Raw genomic sequence first — 23,892 nt, 5'->3', positions numbered from 1 at the left:
TACATTTCCAGCAGTGTTCCCACACTCTGTAACTTTGTCCAAACCTGATACCATTACACTTAAGTGTTCACCACTCTGATAATTATGAAATTATTTTGATTTACATTTCTCTGAATAATCTTATATTTCAACATATTTTCATGTGTTTTTAGACATTTGAGTTTTTGCTTCCATGGATTTTCTATTCATGTCTTTTGCCCATTCTTAACATTTTCATTTTTGTTTTCTTACTGATGTCTCACTTCATTCACTCAGTCATGTCTGAGTCTTTGTGACCCCATGGACTGCAGCATGCCAGGCTTCCCTGTCCATCACCAACTCCGGGAGCTTGCTCAAACTCATGTCCATCAAGTCAGTGATGCCATTCAACTTTCTCATCCTCTGTTGTCCCCTTCTCCTCCTGTCTTCAGTCTTTCCCAGCATCAGAGTCTCTTCCAGTGAGTCAGTTCTTCACATCAGGTGGCCAAAGTATCGGAGTTTCAGCTTCAGCATCAGTCCTTCGAATTAATATTCAGGACTGATTTCCTTTGGGATTGACTGGTTGGATCTCCTTGCAGTCCAAGGAACTCTCAAGAGATTTCTCCAACACCACACTTCAAAAGCATCAATTCTTCAGCACTCAGCTTTCTTTATCGTCCAACTCTCACATCCATACACGACTACTGGAAAAAACATAGCTTTGACTAGACAGACCTTTGTGGCCAAAGTAATGTCTCTGTGTTTTAATATGCTGTCTAGGTTGGTCATAGTTTTTCTTCCAAGGAGCAAGTGTCTTTTAGTTTCATGGCTGCATTCACCATCTGCAGTGATTCTGAAACCCCAAAAAATAAAATCTGTCAGTTTCCCTTGTTTCCCTTTCTATTAGCCATGAAGTGATGGGACCAGATCCCATGATCTTAGTTTTTTGAATGTTGAGGTTTTAAGCCAGCCTTTTCACTCTCCTCTTTCACTTTCCTCAAGAGGCTCTTTAGTTCCTCTTCACTTTCCATCATAAGGGTGGTATCATCTGCATATCTGAGGTTATTGATATTTCTTCCCACAATCTTGATTCCAGCTTGTGCTTCATCCAGCCTGGTATTTTGCATGATGTACTCTGCATGTAAGTTAAATAAGCAGAGGGACAATAGACAGTCTTCACATACTCCTTTCCCAGTTTGGAACCAGTCCATTGTTCCATGTCTAGTTCTAACTGTTGCTTCTTGACCTGCATACAGATTTCTCAGGATACAGGTAAGGTGGTCTGCTATTCCCATCTCGTGAAGAACTTTCCACAGTTTGTTATGATCTACACAGTCAAAGGCTTTGGCGTAGTCAATAAAGCAGAAGTAGATGTTTTTCTGGAATTCTCTTGCTTTTCCTATGAGCTAACGGATGTTGAAAATTTGATCTCTTGTTCCTCTGGCTTTTCTAGATCTAACTTGAAGTTCACAGTTCACATATTGTTGAAGCATGGCTTGGAGAATTTTGATGTCTTTATATATTGTATTTTCTATGTAAACTGCTGTTTTTAAATATGTACATGTTTGTCTAAAAACTTTTGCCTTTGAGGGTCAGAATAAGGGTGGACAGGCTGAAAGTGGTCTTCCCTGGGGGCTCCGAGGGTAAAGAATTTGCCTGCAATGCAGGAGATCCAAGTTCAATCCCTGGGTCAGGAAGATTCCCTGGGTCAGGAAGATACCCTGGAGAAGGGAATGGCAACCCACTCCCGTATTCTTGTCTGGAGAGTCCCATGGGCAGAAGAGCCTGGTGGGCTACAGTCAATGGGGTCACAAAGAGTCAGATAGGACTGAGCGACTAATACTCACTTTCACGGCTGAAAATATCAGTGAAAGCTCACCAGTCTTGAGTCATGTGCTGAATGGATGCTTGGGAGAACTAGAGTTATCGCCGTGGCTTCTCTGCAGCTCATTTCGATAGTAGGGCTCCTCAGTAAGTTTTTGTTTGTTTGTTATCATCAAAGCTACCCATTCCCTGATTCTAAATTTTGTGGTAAATAGGCTCAATATTATCAATTCTGAAAATCCTATAGAATAATTCATATCTAATTATATCCTTTGTCTCCTGGAAGACATGTTTAAATCACACTCCTAGCAGTTTGAGATTTGCTTTGGGATTTTGTTTTAAAGTATTTGTGCCCCCTTCTCACACTTTCATGAAGGTTAGTATAGAAAACTGGTTTAAACGTGGTGATTTGACTATTATGGATTTAAAAGGACATAAAAACCTAACAGTGGTTTTGAAATACAATCCAGTTGATCTTCATTTTTCATAAAAGATGTAAATACAATTTATAAAATTTGATGTCCACAAGCTGAATGAAAATTTTCAGAGGACAGTAATGAGCACCTTCAACACTGTACATCTAAATTAAATATGACATTAATGGAAGCCACTTAATGCAGATCAGCTTTGCTCTGATGGCCATTTTAATTGGATTGCTGCTGCTGTGAATGGAAAAGCTGCTGACAATGTTACAAAAACTGGGCTTACAATACAGTACCACCTATGAAGATGTTGAATTTGAATTTGTATGTATAATCAGTCAAATCCACTCATTTAGTCCCTCTTTCAGAAGTGCGATTTGATTCAGTGCTTAGCCAAGCACACAGTGGCTCATTGTCAGTTCTATGCCTTATGTTCTAATCACAAAAGTCTTTTTCCTGACCCAAACTTCATATCTGCCTGCCTGCCGTGGCTTCTGATTACATCACATAATTACTAATGTAATTTCATCCTAAGGTGAGGCTTTCTATTGTTGACTACTAGTATTAAATGAGAACAGAATTAAACACAAAATTAAAAAAGAAGACATTCCTGACCAAAGCAGAAATGACTGTAATAAGGTTTTTCTGATAAAACACTCTCCTGTGTAGATTGTGTTTCTTTCCTTTAAATTTTTTAAAAATTATTTTCAGTTTTATTGAGATGAATTGATGTATAATATTGCAATAGTTTAAGGTATATAAATATTGTGAAATGTTTGCCACAGTAAAGTTAATTAACAGATCCATTATCTCACATCATTTTTTTTTTTTTCTTTTGGTGAGAAAAGTTAAGACTGACTCCCTTGGCAACTTTCAAGTGTATGATACAGGACTGTTAACTTTAGTCACCATGCTGCATATTAGATCCCCAGAACTCATTCATCTTAAAGCAGGGAGTTGTACCTTTGACCAATATCCCCTATTTTCCATCCTCCCCCCAGCCCTTGGCGACCACTCTCTACTCCCTATTCCTGTAAGTTTGTATATTTTAGATTTCATATATAACTCAGAACAAAGAGTATCTGTCTGTCTTGACATTTCATATAACATAATGCTCTCAAGGTCCATTCCTTTCCATAAATGGTAAGATTTCCTTCTTTTATGCCTGAATAATATTCCATTGTACTTGTATATGCCATATCTTCTTTATCCATTCACCCACTGATGGACAGTGGATTGTTTTCATGTCTTGGCTATTATGAATAACACTGCAGTGAACACGGAAGTGTGGTTATCTCTTCAAGAAATTGATTTTATTTCCTTTATATATAGCCAGAAATAGGGTAGTTAGATCACATGATAGTACTAACTTTAATTTTTTGAGGAAACTTCACACTGTTTTTCATAGTGGTTGTACCAATTTACATTCCTACTAACAGTGGACAAGAATTCTCTTCATATCCTTGCCAAAATTTGTTGTCTTTTTCTGTTGACAGGCCATTCTAACAATGTGAGGAAGTATTGTAGTTTGGATTGGATTTCCCTGATGATTGCTGTCTTTAGGCATTTTTTTTTTTCATATATCCATTGGCCATTTATATGTCTTCTTAGGAAAAAGGTGGTTCGTGTCTTCTGCTCATTTTTTAATTGGGCTATTTGGCAGATTTTGCTACTGAGTGATATGAGTTCATTATATGTTGTAGATAGTAGCCCCTTATCAGATCTACAGTTTTCAAATATTTTCTTTTTCTACTGGTTTTGTCTTCATTGTATTCACATTTCTTTTGCTGTGTAGGTTTTTAGATTGATGTAGTTCCACTTATTTATTTCTGCTTTTTGCTTGTGTATTATATCCAAAAATTCATTGTAAAGACCAATGGCATGTAGCTTTCCCTATATGTTTTCTTCCACGAGTTTTATAGTTTTCAGGTCTTACATTTAAGTCTTTAATCCATTTTGAGATACATTTTTTGAGTAGTGTAAGATAAGGGTTCAACTTCTTTTTTTTTCTTTTTGTCTTTTTTTTTCTTTATTTTTTTAATTTATTTTTATTAGTTGAAGGCTAATTACTTTACAGTATTGTAGTGGTTTTTGCCACACATTGACATGAATCAGCCATGGATTTACATGTGTTCCCCATCCTGAACCCCGCTCCCACCTCTATCCCCATCCCATCCCTCTAGGTCATCCCAGTGCACCAGCCCTGAGCACTTGTCTCATGCTCCAAAGAAGACATACAGATGGCTAACAAACACATGAAAAGATGCTCAATATCACTCATTATCAGAGAAATGCAAATCAAAACCACAATGAGGTACCATTATACGCCAGTCAGGATGGCTGCTATCCAAAAGTCTACAAGCAATAAATGCTGGAGAGGGTGTGGAGAAAAGGGAACCCTCTTACACTGTTGGTAGGAATGCAAACTAGTACAGCCACTATGGAGAACAGTGTGGATATTCCTTAAAAAATTGGAAATAGAACTGCCATATGACCCAGCAAAGAACTGCCATATGACCCAGCAATCCCACTCCTGGGCATACACACTGAGGAAACCAGATCTGAAAGAGACACGTGTACCCCAATGTTCATCGCAGCACTGTTTATAATAGCCAGGACATGGAAGCAACCCAGATGCCCATCAGCAGATGAATGGATAAGGAAGCTGTGGCACATATACACCATGGAATATTACTCAGCCATTAAAAAATACATTTGAATCAGTTCTAATGAGATGGATAAAACTAGAGCCCATTATACAGAGTGAATTAAGCCAGAAAGATAAACACCAATACAGTATACTAACGCATATATATGGAATTAAGAAAGATGGTAACGATAACCCTATATTCAAGACAGAAGTAGAGACACAGATGTATAGAAGACTTTTGGACTCTATGGGAGAAGGCGAGGGTGGGATGATCTGAGAGAATAGCATCGAAACATGTATATTATCAAGTGTGAAATCAATTCATTTTTTTGCATGTGAACATCCAGTTTTCCCTATTGAGTAATCTTAGGTCCCTTTCTCAAATATTTGTTGGCCATTTATCTGAGACTTTATTTCATAGTTCTCTATTCTACTCTGTTGGTCTATGTGTCTGCATTTAAGAACCCACTTGCCAATTCAGGAGATGAAAAAGACGCAGGTTTCATCCCTTGGTCAGGAAGATATGCTGGAAAAGGAAATGGCAATCCACTGCAGTATTCTTGCCTGGAGAATCCCATGGACAGAGGAGCCTGGCAGGCTACAGTCCATAGAGTCTTAGAGAGTCGGACACGACTGAAGTGATTTAGCATGCAGTATGCGTGCAGTTTTGACTACTATAGCTTTGTATAAGAAAGTCAGAAAATTGATGCTCAAACCTTACCCTCATTTAAGATTGCTTTGGCTATTTGGGATTATCTGTGGTCTATATGAATTTTGGAATTACTTGTTCTATTAAAAATGCCATTGGAATTTTGAAGAACTTCTTTTTAGAGATTTTTTGTAAAGCATCTCTTGTGGTAATAAATTGTCTTAGCTTTTGCTGCTGTTGTTTAGTTTCTAAGTCATGTCTGATTCTTTTGGGACCCTATGGACAATAGCCAGCCAGACGCCTCTTTCCATGGGCTTTCCCAGGCAAGGACACTGGAGGGAGTTGCTATATCCTTCTCCAGGAATTGAACCTGCGTCTTCTGCATTGACAGGCAGATTCTTTACTGCTGAACCATCAGGGAAGCCCCAGTTTTTGTTTGTCTCTCCTTCATTTCTGAAGGGCAGTTTTTCTATTTTATTATTCTGGTTCGGCAGTTTTTCTTTCATTACTTTGAATATGTCATTCCACTCTCTCCTGGTCTGAAAGTTTTCTGCAGAGAAATATACTGATAGCCTGATGGATTTCCCTTCCATAGAATGAGTCAGTTTTTCTCTTGTTGCTCTCAAGATTTTTTGCTTGTCTTTTACTTTTAATATTATAGTGTGCCTTGGAATGATCTTCTTTGGGTTGATCTTGCTTGGAGTTTGATCTTCCTGTACCTGGGTATCCGTAATCTCTTCCAAGATTTGGGAAGTTTTCAGCTATTATTATTTTAAATAAACTTCTGCCCCTTTCTTTCCCTTCTTCTCCCTCTGGGATTTCCATTACTCATTTTTTTTTTTCATTTGATGATGTCTCATTTATGTTTTCTTCACTCTTTTAAATTATTTTTCTTTCTATTCCTCTAACTAGCTAATTTCAAATGATCTGTCTTTGATTTTGCCTATTCTTTTTTTCTACATGATTAAATCTGTTGTTAAACCTCTCTACTGAATTATTGGTTGTGTCATTATTTTGCTCAACTCCAGGGTTTTACTTTGGTTCTTTATCATCACTTCTATTTCTTTATTGAGCTTATCATTTTGTTCATGAGCTATTTTCCTGATTTTGTTGACGCTTCAAGTTCTCTTGCAGTTCATTCAGTTTCTTTAAGATGACTATTTTGAATTCTGTATCAGATAAATTGTAGATTTCCATTTTCGAGGGATCATTTACTAGTGCTTTATAAATATCCACTGGTGGTGTCACATTTGCTTGATTTTTTGTGATTTATGTAGCCTTGCTTTGGGTCTATACATTTGAAGGAGCAAGCTTCTATTTCAAGTTTGACAGACTAGACTAGTGCCCTGGTGGTCTAGTGGCTAGGATGCTTTCACTGCCCCAGCTTGGGTTCAATTCCCGGTCAGGTAAGGTGTTTGAGGGGGGCTTCCCAGGTGGTATGAGTAGTAAATAACCTGCCTGCCTGTGCAGGAAACATGAGACACAGGCTTGATCCCTGGGTCTGGAAGATCTCCCCAGAGGAGGGCATGGTGGCAACCCACTCCAGTATTCTTGTCTGGAGAATCCCAAGGACAGAGGAGCCTGGCAGGCTATAGTCCATAGGGTTGCAAAGAGTCAGATATGACCGAAGTGACTTAGCATGCATGCATGCATGCATGACTGGTTTGAGCAGGCAAAGAACTTTTCTTGGGGTTGCCTCTGAAATCACAGTCATGTTTGGTCAGAGCCGGTTATGAGGATATTGCAGGATATATATACAGTGTGGTCGGCAGTTGACGAGTGTGTTACCAGGGACTTGGATGGGCATGGATCCTGTCTGGTGCCTGGTAGATGGGATGGCCTCTAGTCCCTGGTTCAGTGGGGTGGCCCTGGGACATGGATTTTCTTCAGGGTCCACAACTGGGTTCTCAGATAGAGGGCCTATTACCAGCTGTGTGGCCTAAGTGACTCCCAGCAAGTTCCTGGGAAGGGTTGTTGCCTGGTCACTGGATGGACTCCTGTGTGGGCAGGGATAACTCTGGACCACAGCTGAGTAAGCCTGAATCTAAGCTGCAGGGCCACTGTAGGTTCCATAGCTAAGATTGAGGTCCACAAACGTGGCTTTAGAGGCATAGATGGGTGTGTCTCCTACCAGGTTCCTGGATGAGCTGGCCTGGTTCCTTGCCATGGCTGGAATCAAGTACAGGGCTCTTTTAGCACCTCCTGAGTTGCAGACATGAGTTTCTCTCCCATGTAGACCTTTCTTTCAGAATCAGTTTTGAACTGTCTTCCTTTCTAAATCTTTAAAAATAAAGCACCAGAAGTATACAAAGTTATTTCTTTAATTCTAAAGAATAAGAATCAGGTCTATTATTTTAATCTAGTTTGCCTCCAAAAGAAGTTGTTGTATTTAATGTCAACTTATAAACTTGGGGCTCTACTCAAGTGGGAGACCTACTAGATTAGATTGTATCCAGTCAGAAATAATTATTCTAGAGATTTTTGAAAAGCCATTTTCTAGTATACCTCCATTTTTTGTGTTAAATTTATTTCACTGTAAGCTACATGAGTGGTTAAACCCAGTTTACAACTTTTCTTCAATCTAATTATTCCTTAGTATTATTTGAAATTGATTATCCATGAACGTTAAACTCTTGCTAAACACTCTTAGGAGGAATATTTAATAATGGCCAAACCGCTATACAAACACACACACATGAAACCACTGTATATTTAAATTCTGTTTATATTTCTTTAACATCATGAAAATATGCAATTAATTTTCTTTCTTATTTTTCAGATTATTAATGCAGGCCTCTTTCCTGTTGAAATGACACTGGTAACCAGAAGCCAAAGGCTGTTGCTGCCAAAGGCTGCTGCTTTTGATACAACCAAAGGATGTTTTAAAAATTTGATTAATTCAAAAATGAACTAGTAACTGTTTTTCATCCTTTTCCAGAACATGAGGGTAGCCATGGCAAGGTGAACATGAAAATTCCTAAGTGATCTGGGCTAATACACCAGAAGCCTCAAATAATCCTTTTCATATATAAGACTTAATACAATGCTCGATCATTGATTCTAATGGAGATGCTTCAAAAATGAAGCATCCAAAATGCCAGATGGGGCTCTCCAGGTGGTGCGGTGGTAAAGAATCTGCCTGCCATTGCAGGAGATGCAAGAGATGCTGGTTTGATCCCTGGATCAGGATGATCCCCTGGAGGAGAAAATGACAACACACTCCAGAACTCCAGTACTAAAAAGTCCCATGGACAGAGGAGCCTGGCAGGCTACAGTCTATGAGGTTACAAAGAGTCGGACACGACTGAGTGACTATGCACGCACACACACAAAACGTCAGGTAAGATGGAATAGCTGGACAGGTGGTGTGAATTCAGCAGTAAAGACACTGCATTAGAGACAGTGGATTTTCTGCAGAAATCGAGTATCTCAGAAACAGGAGGAATAACAGATATCTTTGGCCAGTGTTGATTTAAGGAAAAAATGTTTACCAGGGATAAATGATATTAATGTTTCCCAAAGTAAGAATACCTCACCAACAGCACTGACCTCTCTTGGGAAATTATCAGAGATGCAAATTCTTGGGCCACATTTGAGACTTACTGAATCTGAAACTCTACAGTATAGATGTGTTTTAACAAGTCCTTCAGATGATTCTACTGGACTCTCAAGCTTGAAAACCACTGGCCTAGAAGAAGTAATGATGTTTCCAAAGAAGGCAATGGAGACTTGATTAGAAGCTCAGTTGGGAAGGAGCTGGCTGAATATTGAGGAAGCAGAGTCATGCAGGTGACAATGCCAAGTGTGCTGATTCTGATGACACAATTTACGACTGAACCCCGGGTTATATTTCACTAGCCATTGTCTGAAACAGTTAAGTTTCCCAGACCTGAAAAAGAAAAACTGCTATACAGATGATACGGGTTTCCCAGGTGACGTTAGTGGTAAAGAATCCGCCTGCCAATACAGGAGACTAAGAGACACGAGTTCGATCCTTGGGTTGGGAAGATCTCCTGGAGGAAGGCATGGCAGCTTGCTCCACTATTCTTGCCTGGAGAATCCAATGGACAGAGGAGCCTGGCGGGCTCTGATCTGTAGGGTCACAAAGAGTTGGCCACGACTGAAACAACTCAGCAGGCATGCACACATACAGATAAGGAACATTTGAGTTTTACTTCCAGTGAAACTATGTTCATAAATCTGGCCAAGGTACATTGAGACAATTGACATGCACTAAAATTATTTAAAACATTTGCTCTAATTTGGGCAATCTCAGGCATTTACACTAAATTAAGCAAAGTACCTGTCTTAGGAAAAATATGATCTGTGAGTATGCAACTAAGAGACTCCTGTCAGAGATTACATAACCCTGGAAGTGTCTCTAAAATCAGCCACATAATTAGGAAGATTTTATAGGCTTATCATGTCACATTGACATAATGAGAGCAAATAAAAAAACGGCTACAGCATAAATGCATATTTACTGCAAGTTCTGCACACCTATGCAAAATAAGAGAAAATTACTAGCTTTCCTATAACTAAGGATTATCATAATTTAAAACTGCAAAAGTATTGCATGAATTAAACTAAAATGCCATTTTGCAGATTTTTCCAAGTTATGTGTCTAAAAATTATTTGACTTTACTAGCATTACACAAATTTTATAGTTTAAAGAGGAAAGATGTTTTAGTTATGTTTGTTATGAAAATGTGAACTTTTATTCATGTCAGGCATAGATTATTACTGTTAAAATTATTCTAAAAAGTTGTCATCAAGTCAAGACATTATAAATGAACACAGAATACTGTCAGTTTGACTGAAGCTAGTAGGTGATTTTTTCAACATCTTCTGGGTAGGTTGAATATTTATATACCTAAGTAGCTCAGAAATTGTATGTAACTGATTTAAAGGGCAGTGACATTAAGATAGCTATGTATTTAATATTCCCTTTGGAATGTTAAGCCCTTTTTCATGATTAACAAAAATGACACTTACTTCCTGGAGCTCATGCTTTTTGAGGACATAGTCCCTTCCTTCTGTTATCTCAACTCTGAGACCCTGCCTGATGTGAGCCCTACTGTCTGTCTGTGCCTTGAAATATATCTCTGCTTTCTGTGCCTACCATTCATCAATGGGGTTATTTTGTCATTATGTAAAAAGTGCTACATTTTGTGTTGGAAATTCTCCATTGTCCATCCTCAACTAATTCTCTACTCTTCTCCATTCTGCTCTGTACTCCAAGAAACTGATCAGTATAAACTGCATTATCTCAGCTGACTGCCTTACTGTCTGGCAATGTCTTGCATTCAGCCAGTGTGGAGCATGGGCAGGAGAGAAAAATGTAGGAGGATGAAGTCCCAGAAATGCCTCCCTCTGGTCCCTCCCTGATAGGCTGAGACCACTTGGCTGTGTTTTCCACCAAAGGCCACAGTTGCTGGAGGGCCTTTTCCTACAGTCATTCTCAGTGAGTTCCATTACCTCTTCCCTCTCTTTCTCTCATTTCTCTTAACCCCTTTAAACTGTCCTCAGTTACCCATGTGAGTGGGCCATCTCTTTCCTTCAGAGAAGGAAACCTTGACTGTTGCAATTTTGTTCACAAATATTTGCTGGGTATGCAACAGCCAAAGAAAGAAAACAGTACCAGAAGCACCCCATTTCTTCCTTCTGTCCTTTCACTGGTTTTCAGAAAGTCAGAGGCATTTGCTCAGAGTGACATGTCTAATGCTAGTCTTAGAAAGGCAAAACAAGTACCAGAGTAGAAGTATTAAAGCCCTTAAACTTGATAGGATAAATAAACTGATGCAAGCCATGATGCTTTATGCCTACAGAACACTTTATGGCTTATCAGATGCTCTCACATACATAATCTCACTTTAAAAAAAACTGTGTCTGGGGAATGATGATAAAAGAAAGACAAAAATTGACTTCGTAACTTTGCAGCTTGGGTACAATGTTTTATGTTTTTAGAGAACATCTTGTTCTGTATCTATGTATGTAGCCATTTCAATGCATATAAAGCTCATGCATATGAAAGTTCCTTAGTAAGCATTCAGTAAATGATGGTTCCTTTCTCTAATCCCATATGCAGTATCTAATTTTGCTGTAGTGTTGAATGTTATCTAAATAACTGCCTGGATTTTAAGAATTCAAACAAATATTCTATGCTGGAAGGAGCTTGCAATGCAGTTGGGAGGTAAGTTATATACTATTATTTTTATATCTATTATTTAAATCACCTCAGAACTTAGTGGCTTAAAAAACAATAAGTGTGTGTTAACTTTACCAATTTCTGTGAGTCACTAGTTTGAGTCAAAAGCTTGTTGAATCAAATGCAAGTTTATTCACGGGAGTGAAAAATGAGAGTGGCTGAATCACATACCTATCATGTCAACTGATTCTGAAGATAAAACTAAGTTCATTTTTCTGTTTTACTGAATTCTGGTAACATTTAGCATTATTCCTGAATACTGATCTTGATTTTGGCTCTTTGTTTAGATTATTTTAACATATAAGGGATCATGTCTGATTTCTATTTTGGCTCTCTCATGGAATCCAGAACTGTGCTCAACACATAATCAGAACTCAAAATAGATTTACTGAAGAATTCAACAAGTTGCTTGAGGCTTGTTCATTTCCCATCCACTCCATTGCCTTATCAATAGGGAGAAAGGTATAACTTCCGTCAGAACTGTCATGTTAAATAAATGAGCATCCTGTTGTACTTGTCATGGTTATAGGATGCAGGGAAATGTGTTTTCACAATAGGCCTGAGATTTACCTGTGACTGTTGCTAAGGAAACAGTTGGAAGGAAGGCAAGCAGGGTCCTCTGCTGCTTGGCTCCCCTGGGGTGATTTTTTGAACCCTAACATTACTCTATCAGTTGCTTCCAGCTCGGCAGACAATAGGCTTCTTTGGTAACTTAAATATGGTAACAAATGCCAAGGGTTGCTCTTTATGTCTTATCAATTTTCCATCTTACTAAGGTAGGTGAAATCCACAGTGACTGTGCCGAGGGAATAGCGTTAAGAACAATGAAGTACATGGGGGATAAATAATCTCATTTTGAAGGTCACTATACTGGATCAGTTGCAATGAAATGATGTCACTAAATACAGAGAATTTCTGGAGGGGAACTTGGAAATCAAGGAGAAAACTTTATGTAAAGACTTAGCCACTGGCTATATTTCAGAGCATGATTTCTAACCAAGAGCAGGCCAAATTATTTTCATAAGTATTCATGGGGGCCATTAAAGGTTTATGACAACTTTATATAATGAAGGCTTAAAATTTTATTATGAAGTTTGAAATCACCACCATGCCCTGTAAAGTTAAATCTAGCACTTGAAGAAAGGCAGGAACAAAATCTTAGGAATTTTGCTCATAGCATCTTAACTGTAAACAGATTAGGGAGATCCTGCAAACACTCTGAAAATATGCTCTTACTATGATGCTAGGAACTCCTCATGCGATGAAATTTAGTGAATTCTGATGCTGAAGTTTGGTGTTCTGTTAAGAAATATATATATCTGTGTACATATATACATATATATATATATATATATGTATGTATACACACACACACAATGGAATTTTATTTAGCCATGAGGAAAGAGGCTAACCTACTGCCATTTGTGGAACCTTAAGCATATTATGCTAAATGAGATAAGTCAGAGAAAGGCAAGTACTGTGTGTTATTACTCAGGTGTGAAATCTAAAAAGTTAAATTTACAAAAGCAAAGAGTAACATTGTGGATACAAGAGGATGCGGGACACGGGGAGAAGATTGATGTTTCTCAAAAAACTAGAAAATAAACTGTAAACATTTAAAGCACAGTATAATGAATACAGAAAACAATATTGTACTATAATCATCAAACTTGGTGGTTGGTGGTTTAGTCACTAAGTTGTGTCCGACTCTTGCAACCTCATGGACTGTAGCCTGCCAGTCTCCTCTGTCCATGGGATTCTCCAGGCAAGAATACCGGAGTGGGTTGCCATTGCCTTCTCCAATCATTGAATTTGCTAAGAGACTAAAACTTAACTAACTCATCCACTAAAAAGAAGGAATAATTATGTAACATGATAAATGTGCTAAATACAATGATAATATATACATACATCAAATTAGCATGTCATATTGCAAAGAGTCAGACACGATTAAGTGACTTCACTTCATTTACACCTTAAGTTTACAAAATGTTATATTTCAGATATATTAAATTTTTTAAAAGTTGAATTTTGAAATTGAATTTTTAAAATTTCAATTTAAAAAAGTGAATTTTGTCTCCTTATATAGAGACAAAAATTGTTCCTTCATCTTTTACCCATTGGCCATAGTTAAAAGCAAATAGGGCCACAAAAAAGCAAGCTATTTTTTTTAGATGAAAAGCTTCTCACTACTAGGCTAACTCATTTTCTTCTCCTGGGTCTATGATGGGAAAAGGGAGGGGTGGTGGGTTGGTAGGCAGCCCCCTCTCCATTTCTCTTCCTTATATTTCTCCTCCTTCACCTTCCTCTAGATAGCCGCTCCTTTCTCCTTAGAAAACGGATTGAGTAGGAGAGAGAACTGGTGAAGCCAGGAAGGGTTTACTTGATGGGTAAGACCATGACATGGCACTGATGCTGTCTGGGCTGGGTGCATCTAGAGTCCTATTACTCCTCTATGTGAGCCTCTTAGGCAGGATCAAAATGACTCCAGCTCTCCCCACATTTCTACCTTGAGCACAAGTATAGCCACTCCTGGTGCAGCCCTTTCTGCTCTGCTGTGCGGGGCAGCTGGCCAGCCACCATCTTTTGGTTGTTTTGGGTGTGCGTCTGGTAGCAGTCTCTGAAGTTCACCAACTCTAGATTTCCAAGGTAAGCTTTCCAAGTGGCTTTCTTGAAGCTCATCTGTCTCTGCTTGACGTGGGGAGAAAACACAAGTACATTCCTCCCCCAACTCCTTGTAGTGATGGGGGGAAGGGGAGGCGGGGAGCCCAAAGAATGTCACAACACTGGAGTAGCTACTTCTGAAGGAGTTATCTCCAGAACTAGGCCCATGTCTTTGTAACACCAATCCCTTGTCTACCACTAGATTTGTTGACTTGTGTTTTACTCCCCTTATAATTCCTTTGCAAAGGATCTATCATCATACTTTGAAATATGAATGGAGTGTTTAGCACCTCAGGATTGCCCTTCTTCTTTGGGGCTCAAACAAAACTGAGGCAAAGAGTCCTGCTTTAACATCCTAATACACAAATATCACGCTTCATTCTCTTGTCTACTCTGTCTTTTGATTTTCAAGTTCAATTTGGATGTCAAATTCTTCTACATAGTACTTTCCTCCTCAAACCCTTGTCCATACTATAATTTCCCCTTGCTGGATTTTCTACATTGAAAATATCTTACCCTTTCCTCAGTCCACTAATAGTCCCTGTCTCTGTTTTTTCAGCATATTGTTTTTTTCTTTCACTGTAGGAAGCTCATGATGGCTTTATCAGGTCTAAAAGATTATTTTTTAAGCCACTTTTCAACGGTCTCATTTTGTTTTCTTTTTTTTTCCCGTATCCTCTTTAGTTTCCTGTTTCTTAGTTACTCTGCTCATTCACTGCACTGGGACTATGTCCTTAGTCAAAACTGGGCTTGCTCTGACTACACTGCTACTTCAGCCATAATCAACAAGTACTCACTAAATACTTGCAGTGTTTTTAATGCTTTTCTGACAGTATGCAAGATTAGGGAATTTTATGATCTACCCTTAAGGAGTTTCACTTTCATTAGTCAGGACAAAACACATTAAAAAAAAAAAGTGGAGATTACTCATTGTGTTAAAATATCTGATCTGAAAATGTGCAGGTTTTCATCTGGACTATAAAATTTTGGACTAAAAAGTTTTGAAAGATTCTAAAATCTCTTCTGATATGTGATGGCTTCCCACATTGTTCACAGAAGGACTACCTATTTTACTCTGCTTTTTTTTTTTTTTTTTTTAGCCCCACAGCATGTGACATCCTAGGTCCACGACGAAGGATCAAATCCATGCCCCTCACTCTCATTGGAAGCATGGACTGTCATGGAAATCCCCTTTTCTTGATTTTTTTTTTTCAGTTTGACATTTTTGAACATGTTAGGTCCACAGATGTACCTGCCTTAGCTCTGTGCCACTAACATAAATTTTCCCTAAACTTGTACATGAGATACATTTTAAATTTAGATATTTGTACATTAATGAAGGTTCCTAAATGGTGCTAGTGGTTAAGAATCCTCCTGCCATTCCAGAGACACAAAAAACATGGGTTTGATCCCTGGATCAAGAAGATCCCCTGGAGGAGAAAATGGCAACCCACTCCACTATTCTTGCCTAGGAAATCCTATGGACAGATGAGTCTGGAAAGCTACGGTCCATGGGGTCACAAAGAGTCGGACACAACTTAGCGACTCAGCACACACACATTAATGACATCATTTTACTTTCAATTATATCCGTGCCTGATATTTAGCATCTAAGTTATTGGGTAAAGAATCAGATCGTTATCTTTTTTTTCATTCTTTTCCAGCAGGCAAATGTATTGGATGTTCTGGGCTTTCTGAAGATGATAATAATGTTAACGACAGTAATAATGGCACACACTTTCCAAAGTGCTGTCATGTACATTATCTTATCTCATTCTAAAAATGCACTGAGATGATTATAACTACTCTGTTCATGACTGAACCTCTCATAGCTCGTAATAGCTCCTCTGCCTCCCGCCAGCTCTGCCACAGACACTGCAGAGAACTACAGTCCTGGGTTCTGCTGCTTAGGAAAATCCTCAGGCTCCAAACCCTGTTGTTCCCACTTCTCTGACCCAAACTGCAAACCTGTTGATTTGGCTCCCTTTTTTTGCTCTTCAGCTTTTTTTCAGACCTGACTAGTTGACTTGCTTCTCACGCCTCCCTTACCCCAGAACACGAATTTTCATTCCACTTTGCTCTGTGCCTTCTAGTCGGTGCCATCATGACCCACTCTCAGCTGCGGAGCTTGGGATCACATTTAGGGAGGGAGCTCATCAGTCACTGCCAACAGAAGGAGTAATCTAAAACTCCCAGTTGAGAGACCCCTCAGGAGTTACTATTTTCTCCCCATGTGGAAGCATGATTCTAGGACACAATATCCTCCGTGAACACAGCCCATCGTTCTGAAGACTTATGGTCATTGTTGTCATTAATATAGATTTGTTAGTAACACAAAATGAAGTCAATTTTCCAACACAGATGATGATATTAATGTGTGATTCTTGGGATTATGTTAGATAACTTCCAATTCTACAATTTGGCATTTCTTCAATGCTTTTTCTTATGAAACTACCACTACTAGCCCAGTTTTTGTTTCATAAAGGATTATATAAACAGCTCACGTTGAGCCATGGGGTGCCAATGATTTGCAGGAATTAAAAACCGAGCAGATAAATACAGGGATGGTAGGAAGCCTGAAGGATGGGAATAATGGGAGATGAGTCAGTCGAGCATTGCCTCTACAGGAAGAGTTTGCACATGGCATGCCTTTAACCTAGACAAAGGTATTTCTATTTTCAAGTAAGTCATCCCATATTTCCTCAGGGAAAATGATTTGGAATGCTTTTACATACAAGTTTAGAGCATTACAGGTTGTGCTTTTATTCTCATTATTAAAATATAGGTGATTTATTTAAAAAAAAAAAAGGCAAACCAACAATGCTATGAAGGTGATTTATGCTTAAGGGTTGTAGGAAATATAAATTGATTTATTCATTCTTTTTCTGACCATTATTCTATTTCCAGAGTAAGTGCGTTTTGTGAAAAGAATGGTAAAAGGAAACCAAAGGGAAAAAAAAAATCTTTTAAAAATTGTTCCTGCAGGATGTTTGGAGCACAGAAAAATTCCCTCTGTTGAGGAATTGAACCTCTTCTTCTAGTGTCTGAAATCACTCTCTTAGCCAAGCAGGCTGCACAGCGCCTGAGGCAATGCTAAGACCAGGTTGGCATTGCCGACGAGCTTAGGGAGTTTGTGTGTGTGGGTGTGCAGCCAAGAGTTTAGATAAGATTTCCCAGAGGTTTTAGTTGCTCTTCACTTATTTCAATTTGCCTTTCCCTTTAGCTGGCTCCTACTTAGCGTTTCAAGCTCGTGTTACCATCCTGGTTTTCAATGGTAGCAAATCCTGAGGTAGTCTATAAAATGGTACCGCTATGATTCACGTGGAAAAACACACTTTTGCATCTCCTGCCATGGAATATGTTTCTAAAATTGGCAATCTCGCAAATGCTTTGACCCTTCAGCATTCCAGGCAGTTAGTCTGTCACTTTTCTTTCATTTTATAGCTTTTAAAAAATGGAGTCCTGAGTTAGGCTCGGAGGCTAAACTTCTCTACAGTAAGTGTGTTTTTTCATAGCATGGTACATTCATAAATGCCAGAAAAAGAATAACCCTCCCAGGAAAGAGCTGTAAGATGGATGTGCTAGATGTGACTCCAATATAATTTGACTCCAAGTGCAACTCAAGGCAATAACTTATCAATTCTCATCACTCATTTTTATGTTCATAATTTTTTTGATATTTTCTTAAATTGGAAGGAGTGATTTTTTTCTCAGTTTAGACTTTGCTCCTGTCCTATTAACTATATGCCCATTTCACCTCAATCACACACATGAATCAGACTCCACAGCTGGACACTGAATGATGAGAATCCTCCCCATGATCACAACTCTTGTGGCTGCTCACGTCTGCACCCCACATACCAAAAGAGCGGCTCTTTGACATGAGAGCTTTCAGTTGCTCAGCTGGTCCATGCCCCAGACTCTTTCAATTCCCTTCCACTTGGACTCCATCATCAAAATGTCAATTACATTCACACCACAGTCCCCAAGAACTCACTATCCCATCGGGTCCTTCACCACTCAATTCCACTTTCTACTCCCTTCACTCAACCTCGTGAGGGGAAGAAGAGCAGAACTAGGAGACAACAGTCTAATCACCTGGTCTAGTCTTTGCACATTTCTGACTTTCTTCTGGAACAGGCTGCTAGGTGAACTCTAGTCGGCTGCGTGCTGGCTCCAACACTCCCTATAATCCCTCCTGATGTAATATGGAAGAACAAGTCTGATTCCACATTGGATTGACATGTTTACTTTAACCTTCGTGTCCTGTTGCTTTTGCTACAAGTTAGTCACTAAAGGGATATTACCTATAGCTTAAGGTAGACATAACGGCCCTTCTCTGGGAACCCTGCCTCCCATAACTGAGCATTGTTATAAAACACCTTTGTTTAGCTCACAGGAAACATCCTCACCAGAATCACCTGTGGGTGACTATAAAAAAGAAAAAATGAACACATTCCCTCCAGCGCATGTCCAGAATCAGGAAATATTTGCAATAATTTATCACCTCTTTTACTTTACCTCTTCACCTCCCCCTCTTTTTCTATAAAAGAAACTAGGACCCAAACTCAGGCAAGATGTTTCTTTGGGACACTAGGCCACCATCTTCTCCTTCTGCTGGCTTTCCAAATAAAGTCCATATTCCTTGCCTCAACGACTCATGTCTCGATTTATTGGTGGGTCGTGCAGCAAGCAGCATGAGTTTGGACTCAGTAACGTTCAGTCAATGCTGTAAGTGAGAAAACAGAAAAGAGCTGGCATGAATTCCCACAAATTCTTCCTCTCCAACGCTAAATGTTTTCTGTTCAGTTTTTGTTCACTCTTATTTTATTCCTTTCCGTAAAGCTTCTTTCCAGGAATACCTCCTCCACTGTATGTCTTCTCCCATCTGTCAAGTGGAGGCTAAGAGGAAGGAGGAAAGATTTAGGTAGGAGGATGGCGTGAGTTGGGAAGAGAATCTCTGCTCGTGACCACTGCACAGGCATCTAGAAGGATGCCAGGATTGTCACTGAATAAACAGGGTTTGAAAACGGCTGGAATGAGATTTCTCTCGAGATGGGCTCTGGAGTGGACAGGGTTTGCTCTGGCAGCCCACCTCCAGCTCATCCTCACTTGAATGTTAATACCTTAATTTTTATTTAGGAAATTAACCCTTCTTCAGTTGTTCCTGAGGGCGAGTGCCCAGAGCTGCTCTGAAGCCTGGTTCTTACATTTCCTTTTCAGTTCCATGAGCTATCCTATGTACTTTAAAAAAAAAATTCTTTTTGAATTAAATTACCCAAATCAGTTTTTGTTCAGTTCAGTTGCTCAGTCATGTCCGACTCTCTGAAACCCCATGGACTGCAGCACACCAGGCTTCCCTGTCCATCACCAACTCCAGGAGCTTGCTCAAACTCATGTCCATTGAGTCAGTGATGCCATCCAACCATCTCATCCTCTGTCACGCCCTTCTTCTCCTGCCTTCAGTCTTTCCCAGCATCAGGGTCTTTTCCAAGGAGTCAGTTCTTCACATCCGGTAGCCAAAGGATTGGAGTTTCAGCTTCAGCATCAGCCCTCCCAATGAATATTCAGTTTTCATTGCTTGCAAATAAAGAAATCTAGATTTTACTGGACCTGAATAGGTGAAGGTAACATGGTATTGAAGAAGGGCATTAGATTAGGACTCAGAACTCCTTGGCTCTAAGTTCTATTTCTGCTCTGGACAGCTGGGGTTTACTTGTTCTCATGATGTTCTACCTACAGAATAAAGATTCCTGATGATGGAGACATATTCTGATCTCTTGACTGGCTTTTTGAAAACTTACACACTTACTCTCCAGGAAAATTCTGTCAAAATTTCATCTTTCTTCTCACCGTTTCCATGCATCACCTTACCATTGAAAATTACAGTCCAGCGGGCCTTCATTCCTATCAGAAGGGTGTTACAGCACTCAGATGTGTTAGAGGGAAAAATATTCTACTGGACTAGGATATTTCTGAAGGTTCTGCTAGGGCTAATAGCCTTTGAGCTGATGAGATACTTTTAAAAATATATAACTGTTCAGACAGGTTAGGAAAGAAAATTTAAAGTGAAAGCAGATGGAGAGCTATGAATAGAAACAGGAATCAAATCTCAAAAACTGGAGGAATAGTTTTGAAAGATTTTGATGTGAGTTGCCTTAAGTATTATACAACAATAAAACTTGTGGCAAATATACTCATTGGGACTTATGAGACTCCTCAGATTTTAATTCTCCAGAATACGGGGTGCAAATTTTTTTGGAAAAAAAACACACACATGTAATTTGAAAAATAATTTTATTTTTCTTAACACACTGTGTTTAGAAAATTTTATTGCCTTAAATATTAAGACCATTCATGTGGTCATGTAAGAACTAGAATTCAGTGTTCAAAAGAATATGTTTATGAGAAGCTCAAATAAATGCTACTAATCTAAAATAACTCGCTATCAAAACTTTCTGAATAATTTGTTATTCATTAATGAAATATATAACAAATGTGAATAATACAAAAAAGGGAAAATAGTCCAAATAAATCAAATATACACTCCTGAGCTAAAATGAAACATGAATTAAACAGTGGATAGTTAGGATGTTTAAAACTAAATAAAATTTTTAAAATATTTTTTAATAAGAGTCATCATTTCTGCTCAGCATTATTGACTTTTTTTGATGCAGAGAAGTTAAAACTACTAAAATCAAAACCATGCTCTCTAACTGCCAATGAGCTTTGACATAATCAATTCCTATGTGTCCAATTAAATGTTTATAAAGAATATACTTTATTTTAATTAAGTTCTCAGTTATTTTTATAGTCTCTTTCTCTTTAACACACTCTCACACACTCTTATACCACCACCACCATAGGATTCAGGCCAACAATATTTAACATTGCTCTATTTTGATACTTAAAAGAGCATACTCTTTGATATGATATTCTCTGCCCCTAAAATTGCTTCAGATCATATGGAATAAACCCATATGCTTATTATGTTCTGCAATTTCTGCAAACTGTTTACCATATGTTCCTACTAGAACTTTTAAAGTTATGTTTTACTCTTGCTGCATCAATAATTTTGGAGGCTCTTGCATGAGTATAATTATGTACCTTATAACTTCATCATCTTCATTGCTCTTTGTTTACCTTTTATGTGTTCTTTTTATACAAACAGGTAGGAAACATTTGTTCAAAGAAATGAGGTGATTAAAATTTAAAAGCCGATCATGAATCTAACTAGTTCCTTACCTTGGCAGTGAACATCCACTGAGGACACTTCTAATTATTTTAACAATGACTACATAGGCAGAAGGCCAATGGAGTATGAAATTTACGATAATAATTATACCATTCAACTGTCTGCATCTTACCTAAGCACATCTACGTGAGGACAGATGCTTCGATAACACTCTGGCTTATTTCACAGTTGTAGCACTCGGTCTGTTTTGCAAGTTTCATTCACTGTTTCATCAAGAGGAGATAAAATCCAATATGTAACATACTGGAAATGGTCAATGAAGGACCAAATAAGAAGCATGATACTTTGTGAGAACACTGTATTGGGTTGGCCAAAAAGTTCATTCAGGCTTTCCTGTACCATCTTATGAGAAAACATGAGCAGAATTTTTGGCCAACCTAATATTGTACACTTTCCCCCATGAAACACTCAAATTTTGTGTCTTGCTACTTGCTTAACATTGAATAGCAAACACTTTTTTGTGCTACTGCATAGTTTTTGGTAAGTGATGAGGGCATTTTCTGTAATACCACATGTTTAAGTATAGGTGTAACTTTTTAAGCACTCCAGGAGCAATGAGCATTGCAGGGCAATTTAAATTTCTATGGGAGATTTTGGGGGAAATTACAGATGCTTATTTAAAAATTCAAGTATAACCATTAAACAGAATTTGTAAAAACTTTCACATCTCAATACGGTAAATAAAAATACAGAAATAAAGGAAAAGGTAAACAGAAAATGAAAATAAGGTGACATAAATAAGCTCAAATATGCCAGTGATAATAATAAATATAAATGGAATAGGTTTTAAGTGTAGATAATGTCAATTTGGATTAAAAATAAGAGTTAAATTCTATTCATAAGAAATATATCTAAAGCCAAAAGACAGGTCTAAAACAAGGTAACTGTAAAAGATATAGTTGACAAACAGTAAAGATACATTACTATCAGAGAAAATGGTAATTTAAGGAAAAAATTAAACAGACAAAAGGAGATGTTACACCATGATTTTCAAAAAGTCACTTAGCCATATCCTCAAAATATTATTTTTCAAATGAAACTGATAGAATTACAAAGATTTTTAAAATCCAGAAAAGTATAGTTTTTAACTCATCTGTTAAAAATGCTAGATTAAATAGGACTTATATATTTATATGATTGAAATTTAGTTTAAAATGAGTGAAAGTACTGATTTTGTCCCTTTCGTGATTGGAAAACTTTTTCCCCCCATTTTCTAATTTTTGTCTTTTTGAGTCAGTCAGTCAAAAGACTTCTCCTTATAGCTATGACATATAGATATATTATACATGTCATCTTTTGTGCAATATATCTGAAAAATTGGTTATCTTTATGTCACCAGAAACCGCAAATGTTACTCAAACCAAATTGTATTTCACGTCACTTAAACTTGCACCAATTCACCTTCCTTAGGGAGCTATTGTCATCAGGAAAATTGCTGACTCTAGAGACGAGTCAAAATGTCTTCATTCCCTATCACCAACTCTATTGCCATCATTTTTTTATGTATATGATTGAGTTTTTCTCAGTTTATATGCAGTAAAGTGAAAAAACAATTTTGTTATTTTTATCCTACTCCCCCTTCCTTTTTAAATAAATTGCCTCTTGACTTCTCATCCTAAACTGAAATTACGTAGTTGCAAATGATGAACAAGGTGGTACCCCCAAGAGTGCTGTTATTGTTTTGTGCTTAATCACCAAAGATTTTTGTTGTAAGCATTTCACCCAAAGATGAACTCATTTTTACATAAAACTGTTTAGCTCTGGTTATATAAGAATGAATATTGGTCATATATTTTCAAATATAAGTTATAGTCACTTAGTTGTTATTAGTTAGAGTCCATTTTCCTAAGCTGAAAGAGGGAATCACAAAAGTAAAATGTATGGTCTCTTTCCATTTTCTCTACTTTCAGATCTTCATCATTTCTTTTTTTATCATTACTCCTGTCTCTTTTTAAAATCTCTTCTCTACCTCCTCTAAATCCCACAATAATTTTCAACAGCTAATCATTTTTAACCACTTGATTTAAGCCTCTCTAATCTATTTCAAAATTTTATTGCTTTTCTTCCTCTGGGAGAGAATGTATTTCCATCTAGAAAAAGAGGTAATTTTTCACTTTGATTATCAGACTTGCTGTTTTGTTTATTTGGGTTTTTCCTCTAGCATAGCAATAGTTGTTACATGAAGCTTTTGACAAGTTAGAAAAAACTTTTCTACACAGCTTCAATAGTCTTGACCATCAAGTTTGCTAAAATCATGGGTAG

This window comes from Odocoileus virginianus, chromosome 34 (genome assembly GCF_023699985.2).
Source record: "Odocoileus virginianus isolate 20LAN1187 ecotype Illinois chromosome 34, Ovbor_1.2, whole genome shotgun sequence".
Classification (NCBI taxonomy): domain Eukaryota; kingdom Metazoa; phylum Chordata; class Mammalia; order Artiodactyla; family Cervidae; genus Odocoileus; species Odocoileus virginianus.
The sequence above is the reverse complement of the archived record's forward strand: the minus strand, read 5'-3'. Positions refer to the sequence as shown.